The sequence below is a fragment of the Oncorhynchus masou genome, unplaced genomic scaffold (assembly GCF_036934945.1).
Source record: "Oncorhynchus masou masou isolate Uvic2021 unplaced genomic scaffold, UVic_Omas_1.1 unplaced_scaffold_1121, whole genome shotgun sequence".
Classification (NCBI taxonomy): Eukaryota; Metazoa; Chordata; class Actinopteri; order Salmoniformes; family Salmonidae; genus Oncorhynchus; species Oncorhynchus masou.
In genome coordinates this window covers 141455-153954 of record NW_027000944.1, presented here as the reverse complement: position 1 = coordinate 153954, position 12500 = coordinate 141455, and the positions used below count along the sequence as shown (strand labels likewise).

At 44.7% G+C, this 12500-nt stretch overlaps 1 pseudogene; it reads left to right on the top strand.

The window, feature by feature from the left end:
* Positions 1 to 12500, top strand: part of LOC135529218 (fibroblast growth factor receptor substrate 2-like) — a 75329-nt pseudogene that overhangs the window by 50363 nt on the left and 12466 nt on the right.

The window sequence follows — 12500 nt, the reverse complement described above, 5'->3', positions numbered from 1 at the left end:
CGTGTGTAGGTTCTAATATGGAGCTAGTGGTTCTCTGTGTGTAGGTTCTAATATGGAGCTAGTGGTTCTCTGTGTGTAGGTTCTAATATGGAGCTAGTGGTTCTCTGTACGTAGGTTCTAATATGGAGCTAGAGGTTCTCTGTGTGTAGGTTCTAATATGGAGCTAGTGGTTCTCTGTACGTAGGTTCTAATATGGAGCTAGAGGTTCTCTGTACGTAGGTTCTAATATGGAGCTAGAGGTTCTCTGTACGTAGGTTATAATATGGAGCTAGAGGTTCTCTGTACGTAGGTTCTAATATGGAGCTAGAGGTTCTCTCTACGTAGGTTCTAATATGGAGCTAGAGGTTCTCTGTGTGTACATTCTAATATGGAGCTAGTGGTTCTCTGTACGTAGGTTCTAATATGGAGCTAGAGGTTCTCTGTACGTAGGTTCTAATATGGAGCTAGTGGTTCTCTGTGCGTAGGTTCTAATATGGAGCTAGAGGTTCTCTGTACGTAGGTTCTAATATGGAGCTAGAGGTTCTCTGTACGTAGGTTCTAATATGGAGCTAGAGGTTCTCTGTGTGTAGGTTCTAATATGGAGCTAGAGGTTCTCTGTACGTAGGTTCTAATATGGTGCTAGAGGTTCTCTGTACGTAGGTTCTAATATGGAGCTAGAGGTTCTCTGTACGTAGGTTCTAATATGGAGCTAGAGGTTCTCTGTACGTAGGTTCTAATATGGAGCTAGAGGTTCTCTGTGTGTAGGTTCTAATATGGAGCTAGTGGTTCTCTGTACGTAGGTTCTAATATGGAGCTAGAGGTTCTCTGTACGTAGGTTCTAATATGGAGCTAGTGGTTCTCTGTACGTAGGTTCTAATATGGAGCTAGAGGTTCTCTGTACGTAGGTTCTAATATGGAGCTAGAGGTTCTCTGTGTGTAGGTTCTAATATGGAGCTAGTGGTTCTCTGTACGTAGGTTCTAATATGGAGCTAGTGGTTCTCTGTGCGTAGGTTCTAATATGGAGCTAGAGGTTCTCTGTACGTAGGTTCTAATATGGAGCTAGAGGTTCTCTGGGTGTAGGTTCTAATATGGAGCTAGTGGTTCTCTGTACGAGGTTCTAATATGGAGCTAGAGGTTCTCTGTACGTAGGTTCTAATATGGAGCTAGAGGTTCTCTGTGTGTAGGTTCTAATATGGAGCTAGTGGTTCTCTGTACGTAGGTTCTAATATGGAGCTAGAGGTTCTCTGTACGTAGGTTCTAATATGGAGCTAGTGGTTCTCTGTACGTAGGTTCTAATATGGAGCTAGAGGTTCTCTGTACGTAGGTTCTAATATGGAGCTAGAGGTTCTCTGTACGTAGGTTCTAATATGGAGCTAGTGGTTCTCTGTACGTAGGTTCTAATATGGAGCTAGAGGTTCTCTGTACGTAGGTTCTAATATGGAGCTAGTGGTTCTCTGTACGTAGGTTCTAATATGGAGCTAGAGGTTCTCTGTACGTAGGTTCTAATATGGAGCTAGAGGTTCTCTGTGTGTAGGTTCTAATATGGAGCTAGTGGTTCTCTGTACGTAGGTTCTAATATGGAGCTAGAGGTTCTCTGTACGTAGGTTCTAATATGGAGCTAGTGGTTCTCTGTGCGTAGGTTCTAATATGGAGCTAGAGGTTCTCTGTACGTAGGTTCTAATATGGAGCTAGAGGTTCTCTGGGTGTAGGTTCTAATATGGAGCTAGTGGTTCTCTGTACGTAGGTTCTAATATGGAGCTAGAGGTTCTCTGTACGTAGGTTCTAATATGGAGCTAGAGGTTCTCTGTATGTAGGTTCTAATATGGAGCTAGAGGTTCTCTGTACGTAGGTTCTAAAATGGAGCTAGTGGTTCTCCGTGTGTAGGTTCTAATATGGAGCTAGTGGTTCTCTGTGTGTAGGTTCTAATATGGAGCTAGTGGTTCTCTGTGTGTAGGTTCTAATATGGAGCTAGTGGTTCTCTGTACGTAGGTTCTAATATGGAGCTAGAGGTTCTCTGTACGTAGGTTCTAATATGGAGCTAGTGGTTCTCTGTACGTAGGTTCTAATATGGAGCTAGAGGTTCTCTGTACGTAGGTTCTAATATGGAGCTAGAGGTTCTCTGTACGTAGGTTATAATATGGAGCTAGAGGTTCTCTGTACGTAGGTTCTAATATGGAGCTAGAGGTTCTCTACGTAGGTTCTAATATGGAGCTAGAGGTTCTCTGTGTGTACATTCTAATATGGAGCTAGTGGTTCTCTGTACGTAGGTTCTAATATGGAGCTAGAGGTTCTCTGTACGTAGGTTCTAATATGGAGCTAGTGGTTCTCTGTGCGTAGGTTCTAATATGGAGCTAGAGGTTCTCTGTACGTAGGTTCTAATATGGAGCTAGAGGTTCTCTGGGTGTAGGTTCTAATATGGAGCTAGTGGTTCTCTGTACGTAGGTTCTAATATGGAGCTAGAGGTTCTCTGTACGTAGGTTCTAATATGGAGCTAGAGGTTCTCTGTGTGTAGGTTCTAATATGGAGCTAGAGGTTCTCTGTACGTAGGTTCTAATATGGTGCTAGAGGTTCTCTGTACGTAGGTTCTAATATGGAGCTAGAGGTTCTCTGTACGTAGGTTCTAATATGGAGCTAGAGGTTCTCTGTACGTAGGTTCTAATATGGAGCTAGAGGTTCTCTGTGTGTAGGTTCTAATATGGAGCTAGTGGTTCTCTGTACGTAGGTTCTAATATGGAGCTAGAGGTTCTCTGTACGTAGGTTCTAATATGGAGCTAGTGGTTCTCTGTACGTAGGTTCTAATATGGAGCTAGAGGTTCTCTGTACGTAGGTTCTAATATGGAGCTAGAGGTTCTCTGTGTGTAGGTTCTAATATGGAGCTAGTGGTTCTCTGTACGTAGGTTCTAATATGGAGCTAGTGGTTCTCTGTGCGTAGGTTCTAATATGGAGCTAGAGGTTCTCTGTACGTAGGTTCTAATATGGAGCTAGAGGTTCTCTGGGTGTAGGTTCTAATATGGAGCTAGTGGTTCTCTGTACGTAGGTTCTAATATGGAGCTAGAGGTTCTCTGTACGTAGGTTCTAATATGGAGCTAGAGGTTCTCTGTGTGTAGGTTCTAATATGGAGCTAGTGGTTCTCTGTACGTAGGTTCTAATATGGAGCTAGAGGTTCTCTGTACGTAGGTTCTAATATGGAGCTAGTGGTTCTCTGTACGTAGGTTCTAATATGGAGCTAGAGGTTCTCTGTACGTAGGTTCTAATATGGAGCTAGAGGTTCTCTGTGTGTAGGTTCTAATATGGAGCTAGTGGTTCTCTGTACGTAGGTTCTAATATGGAGCTAGAGGTTCTCTGTACGTAGGTTCTAATATGGAGCTAGTGGTTCTCTGTACGTAGGTTCTAATATGGAGCTAGAGGTTCTCTGTACGTAGGTTCTAATATGGAGCTAGAGGTTCTCTGTGTGTAGGTTCTAATATGGAGCTAGTGGTTCTCTGTACGTAGGTTCTAATATGGAGCTAGAGGTTCTCTGTACGTAGGTTCTAATATGGAGCTAGTGGTTCTCTGTGCGTAGGTTCTAATATGGAGCTAGAGGTTCTCTGTACGTAGGTTCTAATATGGAGCTAGAGGTTCTCTGGGTGTAGGTTCTAATATGGAGCTAGTGGTTCTCTGTACGTAGGTTCTAATATGGAGCTAGAGGTTCTCTGTACGTAGGTTCTAATATGGAGCTAGAGGTTCTCTGTATGTAGGTTCTAATATGGAGCTAGAGGTTCTCTGTACGTAGGTTCTAATATGGAGCTAGTGGTTCTCCGTGTGTAGGTTCTAATATGGAGCTAGTGGTTCTCTGTGTGTAGGTTCTAATATGGAGCTAGTGGTTCTCTGTGTGTAGGTTCTAATATGGAGCTAGTGGTTCTCTGTACGTAGGTTCTAATATGGAGCTAGAGGTTCTCTGTGTGTAGGTTCTAATATGGAGCTAGTGGTTCTCTGTACGTAGGTTCTAATATGGAGCTAGAGGTTCTCTGTACGTAGGTTCTAATATGGAGCTAGAGGTTCTCTGTACGTAGGTTATAATATGGAGCTAGAGGTTCTCTGTACGTAGGTTCTAATATGGAGCTAGAGGTTCTCTCTACGTAGGTTCTAATATGGAGCTAGAGGTTCTCTGTGTGTACATTCTAATATGGAGCTAGTGGTTCTCTGTACGTAGGTTCTAATATGGAGCTAGAGGTTCTCTGTACGTAGGTTCTAATATGGAGCTAGTGGTTCTCTGTGCGTAGGTTCTAATATGGAGCTAGAGGTTCTCTGTACGTAGGTTCTAATATGGAGCTAGAGGTTCTCTGGGTGTAGGTTCTAATATGGAGCTAGTGGTTCTCTGTACGTAGGTTCTAATATGGAGCTAGAGGTTCTCTGTACGTAGGTTCTAATATGGAGCTAGAGGTTCTCTGTGTGTAGGTTCTAATATGGAGCTAGAGGTTCTCTGTACGTAGGTTCTAATATGGTGCTAGAGGTTCTCTGTACGTAGGTTCTAATATGGAGCTAGAGGTTCTCTGTACGTAGGTTCTAATATGGAGCTAGAGGTTCTCTGTACGTAGGTTCTAATATGGAGCTAGAGGTTCTCTGTGTGTAGGTTCTAATATGGAGCTAGTGGTTCTCTGTACGTAGGTTCTAATATGGAGCTAGAGGTTCTCTGTACGTAGGTTCTAATATGGAGCTAGTGGTTCTCTGTACGTAGGTTCTAATATGGAGCTAGAGGTTCTCTGTACGTAGGTTCTAATATGGAGCTAGAGGTTCTCTGTGTGTAGGTTCTAATATGGAGCTAGTGGTTCTCTGTACGTAGGTTCTAATATGGAGCTAGTGGTTCTCTGTGCGTAGGTTCTAATATGGAGCTAGAGGTTCTCTGTACGTAGGTTCTAATATGGAGCTAGAGGTTCTCTGGGTGTAGGTTCTAATATGGAGCTAGTGGTTCTCTGTACGTAGGTTCTAATATGGAGCTAGAGGTTCTCTGTACGTAGGTTCTAATATGGAGCTAGAGGTTCTCTGTGTGTAGGTTCTAATATGGAGCTAGTGGTTCTCTGTACGTAGGTTCTAATATGGAGCTAGAGGTTCTCTGTACGTAGGTTCTAATATGGAGCTAGTGGTTCTCTGTACGTAGGTTCTAATATGGAGCTAGAGGTTCTCTGTACGTAGGTTCTAATATGGAGCTAGAGGTTCTCTGTGTGTAGGTTCTAATATGGAGCTAGTGGTTCTCTGTACGTAGGTTCTAATATGGAGCTAGAGGTTCTCTGTACGTAGGTTCTAATATGGAGCTAGTGGTTCTCTGTACGTAGGTTCTAATATGGAGCTAGAGGTTCTCTGTACGTAGGTTCTAATATGGAGCTAGAGGTTCTCTGTGTGTAGGTTCTAATATGGAGCTAGTGGTTCTCTGTACGTAGGTTCTAATATGGAGCTAGAGGTTCTCTGTACGTAGGTTCTAATATGGAGCTAGTGGTTCTCTGTGCGTAGGTTCTAATATGGAGCTAGAGGTTCTCTGTACGTAGGTTCTAATATGGAGCTAGAGGTTCTCTGGGTGTAGGTTCTAATATGGAGCTAGTGGTTCTCTGTACGTAGGTTCTAATATGGAGCTAGAGGTTCTCTGTACGTAGGTTCTAATATGGAGCTAGAGGTTCTCTGTATGTAGGTTCTAATATGGAGCTAGAGGTTCTCTGTACGTAGGTTCTAATATGGAGCTAGAGGTTCTCTGTGCGTAGGTTCTAATATGGAGCTAGAGGTTCTCTGTACGTAGGTTCTAATATGGAGCTAGAGGTTCTCTGGGTGTAGGTTCTAATATGGAGCTAGTGGTTCTCTGTACGTAGGTTCTAATATGGAGCTAGAGGTTCTCTGTACGTAGGTTCTAATATGGAGCTAGAGGTTCTCTGTGTGTAGGTTCTAATATGGAGCTAGTGGTTCTCTGTACGTAGGTTCTAATATGGAGCTAGAGGTTCTCTGTACGTAGGTTCTAATATGGAGCTAGTGGTTCTCTGTACGTAGGTTCTAATATGGAGCTAGAGGTTCTCTGTACGTAGGTTCTAATATGGAGCTAGAGGTTCTCTGTGTGTAGGTTCTAATATGGAGCTAGTGGTTCTCTGTACGTAGGTTCTAATATGGAGCTAGAGGTTCTCTGTACGTAGGTTCTAATATGGAGCTAGTGGTTCTCTGTACGTAGGTTCTAATATGGAGCTAGAGGTTCTCTGTACGTAGGTTCTAATATGGAGCTAGAGGTTCTCTGTGTGTAGGTTCTAATATGGAGCTAGTGGTTCTCTGTACGTAGGTTCTAATATGGAGCTAGAGGTTCTCTGTACGTAGGTTCTAATATGGAGCTAGTGGTTCTCTGTGCGTAGGTTCTAATATGGAGCTAGAGGTTCTCTGTACGTAGGTTCTAATATGGAGCTAGAGGTTCTCTGGGTGTAGGTTCTAATATGGAGCTAGTGGTTCTCTGTACGTAGGTTCTAATATGGAGCTAGAGGTTCTCTGTACGTAGGTTCTAATATGGAGCTAGAGGTTCTCTGTATGTAGGTTCTAATATGGAGCTAGAGGTTCTCTGTACGTAGGTTCTAATATGGAGCTAGAGGTTCTCTGTACGTAGGTTCTAATATGGAGCTAGAGGTTCTCTGTGTGTAGGTTCTAATATGGAGCTAGAGGTTCTCTGTACGTAGGTTCTAATATGGAGCTAGAGGTTCTCTTTACGTCTGCCTCAGAGTGCTGAAGGAAGACACAATGGCCGCCTTGGCAGATTCTTTTTTGTTTTATGAAAGATTGAGTAGGCAGATATAGCCTGGAGCGCACACACACACACACACACACACACACACACACACACGGCTGCTTGTACAAACACACACACACACAGATACGTATATGCACGCACGCATACACACACGTATACACACACACACACACACACACGGCTGCTTGTACACACACACACACACACAGAATCTTGACGCCCCATTTATCTGGTTAATACTCTCTACCGTCGCTCAGGTATCAGCCAGCCAGTCAGTCAGCCCCCATCGTCCACCCAGATTCTATATGTTTTGATTTGTATTGCCCCACCCTCCTCTTCTCACCTGCAGCACACCTCCTCTTCACTGTCATCTCGTCTTCTCTGTTACCTGGCATGGAGCTCAGTGTCAAGACCGAGCAGGGTTCTATGAGGTGACTTCATCTCTCTGTCTTTCTCTCTCTCTCGGTCTCTGTTTCTGTCCCTCCCTCTCTCTCCCTCTCTGTCTCTGTCCCTCCCTCTCTGTCTCTCTGTCCCTCCCTCTCTGTCTCTCTCTGTGTTTGTCTCTCCCTCTGTCTCTCACTCTGTCTCTCTACCTCTCCCTCTCTCTGTCTCTTTCTCCCTCTCTGTCTCTGTCTCTGTCTCTCTCTCTCTGTCTGTTTTGTAAAGCAATGTAGTAATTGCAGCATCCATGCTTTACTCACTACTCTCAGCCTGATCTGAAGTGTGTTGGAGTCCTCTCTCATGTACTGTCATCTGTAGTGTGTTGGAGTCCTCTCTACTAATGTACTGTCATCTGTAGTGTGTTGGAGTCATCTCTACTAATGTACTGTCATCTATAGTGTGTTGGAGTCCTCTCTACGAATGTACTGTCATCTGTAGTGTGTTGTAGTCCTCTCTACTGGACTGTCATCCGTAGTGTGTTGGAGTCATCTCTACTAATGTGCTGTCATCTGTAGTGTGTTGGAGTCCTCTCTACTGGACTGTCATCTGTAGTGTGTTGGAGTCATCTCTACTAATGTACTGTCATCTGTAGTGTGTTGGAGTTCTCTCTGCTAATGTACTGTCATCTGTAGTGTGTTGGAGTCCTCTCTACTAATGTACTGTCATCTGTAGTGTGTTGGAGTCATCTCTACTAATGTACTGTCATCTGTAGTGTGTTGGAGTCCTCTCTAATGTACTGTCATCTGTAGTGTGTTGGAGTCCTCTCTACTAATGTACTGTCATCTATAGTGTGTTGGAGTCCTCTCTAATGTACTGTCATCTGTAGTGTGTTGGAGTCCTCTCTACTGGACTGTCATCTGTAGTGTGTTGTTGTCATCTCTACTAATGTACTGTCATCTGTAGTGTGTTGGAGTCCTCTCTAATGTAGTGTCATCTGTAGTGTGTTGGAGTCCTCTCTACTAATGTACTGTCATCTGTAGTGTGTTGGAGTCCTCTCTACTGGACTGTCATCTGTAGTGTGTTGTTGTCATCTCTACTAATGTACTGTCATCTGTAGTGTGTTGGAGTCATCTCTACTAATGTACTGTCATCTATAGTGTGTTGGAGTCCTCTCTACGAATGTACTGTCATCTGTAGTGTGTTGTAGTCCTCTCTACTGGACTGTCATCCGTAGTGTGTTGGAGTCATCTCTACTAATGTGCTGTCATCTGTAGTGTGTTGGAGTCCTCTCTACTGGACTGTCATCTGTAGTGTGTTGGAGTCATCTCTACTAATGTACTGTCATCTGTAGTGTGTTGGAGTTCTCTCTGCTAATGTACTGTCATCTGTAGTGTGTTGGAGTCCTCTCTACTAATGTACTGTCATCTGTAGTGTGTTGGAGTCATCTCTACTAATGTACTGTCATCTGTAGTGTGTTGGAGTCCTCTCTAATGTACTGTCATCTGTAGTGTGTTGGAGTCCTCTCTACTAATGTACTGTCATCTATAGTGTGTTGGAGTCCTCTCTAATGTACTGTCATCTGTAGTGTGTTGGAGTCCTCTCTACTGGACTGTCATCTGTAGTGTGTTGTTGTCATCTCTACTAATGTACTGTCATCTGTAGTGTGTTGGAGTCCTCTCTAATGTAGTGTCATCTGTAGTGTGTTGGAGTCCTCTCTACTAATGTACTGTCATCTGTAGTGTGTTGGAGTCCTCTCTACTGGACTGTCATCTGTAGTGTGTTGGAGTCCTCTCTACTAATGTACTGTCATCTGTAGTGTGTTGGAGTCATCTCTACTAATGTACTGTCATCTATAGTGTGTTGGAGTCCTCTCTAATGTAGTGTCATCTGTAGTGTGTTGGAGTCCTCTCTACTAATGTACTGTCATCTGTAGTGTGTTGGAGTCCTCTCTACTAATGTACTGTCATCTGTAGTGTGTTGGAGTCCTCTCTAATGTAGTGTTATCTATAGTGTGTTGGAGTCCTCTCTAATGTAGTGTCATCTGTAGTGTGTTGGAGTCCTCTCTAATGTACTGTCATCTGTAGTGTGTTGGAGTCCTCTCTAATGTAGTGTCATCTGTAGTGTGTTGGAGTGCATTTGAATGACAAAGCATCCATATTGAATCTCTGTCTCTCTCTCCTCTGCAGGCTGATGTGAGGAGACCATGATGAGGACAGGCCATGGTGAGAAGGTGTGACTCAGGACCCAGTGCTGAGGAGGGCACCTGGAACATTGATGGATACTGGATATAGGTTAGGCCTGTGTGCTATATGTCAATGTCAGCAACTAGCTGGGACTGGATATAGGGGACTAGAGATAGACTAGCAGTGGTTAGATATAGGGCACTAGAGAGATTAGTAGTGGTTAGATATAGGGCACTAGAGACAGACTAGTAGTGGTTAGATATAGGGGAATAGAGACAGACTAGTAGTGGTTAGATATAGGGCAGTAGAGATAGACTAGTAGTGGTTAGATATAGGGGACTAGAGATAGACTAGCAGTGGTTAGATATAGGGCACTAGAGAGATTAGTAGTGGTTAGATATAGGGCACTAGAGACAGACTAGTAGTGGTTAGATATAGGGGAATAGAGACAGACTAGTAGTGGTTAGATATAGGGCAGTAGAGATAGACTAGTAGTGGTTAGATATAGGGCACTAGAGACAGACTAGTAGTGGTTAGATATAGGGCACTAGAGACAGACTAGTAGTGGTTAGATATAGGGGACTAGAGATAGACTAGTAGTGGTTAGATATAGGGGACTATAGATATACTAGTAGTGGTTAGATATAGGGCACTAGAGAGACTAGTAGTGGTTAGATATAGGGGACTAGAGAGACTAGTAGTGGTTAGATATAGGGGACTAGAGATAGACTAGTAGTGGTTAGATATAGGGGACTATAGATATACTAGTAGTGGTTAGATATAGGGCACTAGAGAGACTAGTAGTGGTTAGATATAGGGGACTAGAGATAGACTAGTAGTGGTTAGATATAGGGGAATAGAGACAGACTAGTAGTGGTTAGATATAGGGGAATAGAGACAGACTAGTAGTGGTTAGATATAGGGGAATAGAGAGACAGACTGGTAGTGGTTAGATATAGGGGAATAGAGACAGACTAGAAGTGGTTAGATATAGGGGACTATAGATAGACTAGTAGTGGTTAGATATAGGGGACTAGAGAGACTAGTAGTGGTTAGATATAGGGGAATAGAGACAGACTAGTAGTGGTTAGATATAGGTCACTAGAGACAGACTGGTAGTGGTTAGATATAGGGGAATAGAGACAGACTAGTAGTGGTTAGATATAGGGGACTATAGATAGACTAGTAGTGGTTAGATATAGGGGACTAGAGAGACTAGTAGTGGTTAGATATAGGGGAATAGAGACAGACTAGTAGTGGTTAGATATAGGTCACTAGAGACAGACTAGTAGTGGTTAGATATAGGGGAATAGAGATAGACTAGTAGTGGTTAGATATAGGGGACTAGAGAGACTAGTAGTGGTTAGATATAGGGGACTAGAGATAGACTAGTAGTGGTTAGATATAGGGGAATAGAGACAGACTAGTAGTGGTTTGATATGGGGCACTAGAGATAGACTAGTAGTGGTTCGATATAGGGCACTAGAGACAGACTAGTAGTGGTTAGATATAGGGCACTAGAGAGACTAGTAGTGGTTTGATATAGGGCACTAGAGATAGACTAGTAGTGGTTAGATATAGGATATAAGGGAGTTAGTGTGGCGGTGTTATTACAGCCTGCCCTCTGCTGGCCGTTTTGGGGAAGTACAGCATCATCCAAAGGCAAATGTGTAAAAAAAAAAAAAAAAAAGTAATTTACTTACAGTAGTGAGTTCATACATTATCCTACTTTTCCCCGTACTGGTCCCCCATGGGAATCGAACCCACAACCCTGGAGTTGCAAGTACCATGCTGTTAATTTGTCTTGATACCTGTTTGATCTGAAATGCAGACACGTGATGGTAAAGTTTCCAGGGATCCTCACAGTGTCAGCTTGTCCAGGTCGCCGTTCCAGTCTGAGGGATAATGTCTGTGTTGTCTCTCCTCTGTCCTGTAGAGGTCAGATGGTGTTCTGAACGAGACATGGGTAGCTACTGTAGCTGTCCTGACAAAGACTTCGCTGATAAGCATCAGAGCAAATTCAAGGTGGGTCCCCTTCTCTTTTTCCTCTCTGTCTCTGCCTCCTCCCTCCCTCTGCCTCCTCCCTCCCTCTGCCTCCTCCCTCCCTCTGCCTCCTCCCTCCCTCTGCCCTCTCCCTCCCTCTGCCTCCTCCCTCCCTCTGCCCTCTCCCTCCCCCTGCCTCCTCCCTCCCTCTGCCTCCTCCCTCCCTCTGCCTCCTCCCTCCCTCCCTCTGCCCTCTCCCTCCCTCTGCCCTCTCCCTCCCTCTGCCTCCTCCCTCCCTCTGCCCTCTCCCTCCCTCTGCCCTCTCCCTCCCCCTGCCCTCTCCCTCCCTCTGCCTCCTCCCTCTGCCCTCTCCCTCCCTCTGCCTCCTCCCTCCCTCTGCCCTCTCCCTCCCTCTGCCCTCTCCCTCCCTCTGCCCTCTCCCTCCCTCTGCCTCCTCCCTCCCTCTGCCTCCTCCCTCCCTCTGCCTCCTCCCTCCCTCTGCCCTCTCTCTCCCCCTGCCTCCTCCCTCCCTCTGTTAAAGAACAAAAGGGAAAATAAATAAACATAAATATAGGTTGTATTTACAATGTTGTTTGTTCTTCACTGGTTGACCTTTTCTTGTGGCAACAGGTCACATCTTGCTGCTGTGATGTCACACTGTGGTATTTCACCCAGTAGATATGGGAGTTTATAAAAATTGTGTTTGTTTTCAAATTCTTTGTGGATCTGTGTAATCTGAGGGAAATATGTGCCTCTAATATGGTCATACATTTGGCAGGAGGTTAGGAAGTGCAGCTCAGTTTCCACATAATTTTGTGGGCATTGAGCACATAGCCTGTCTGTCTGTCTGTCTGTCTGTTAGGAAGTGCAGCTCAGTTTCAACATAATTTTGTGGGCAGTGAGCACATAGCCTGTCTGTCTGTCCGTCCGTCCGTCCGTCCGTCTGTCTGTCTGTCAGTGGATAAGTACCAACTGCCAAGTTTCAACCTAAGACTAGCATGCATACACTCTATTACATTCTTTGTTTTCTTGTCCCTCCCTCCCTCCCTCCCTCCCTCCCTCCCTCCCTCCCTCCCTCCCTCCCTCCCTCCCTCCCTCCCTCCCTCCCTCCCTCTGTCCCCTCTCCCTCTCTGTCCCTCCATCCCTCAGTCTCCCCCTCTCTGTCCCTCCCTCCCCTCTCTCTCTGTCCTCCCCCTCTCTGTCCCTCCTCCCTCTCTCTGCCCCCC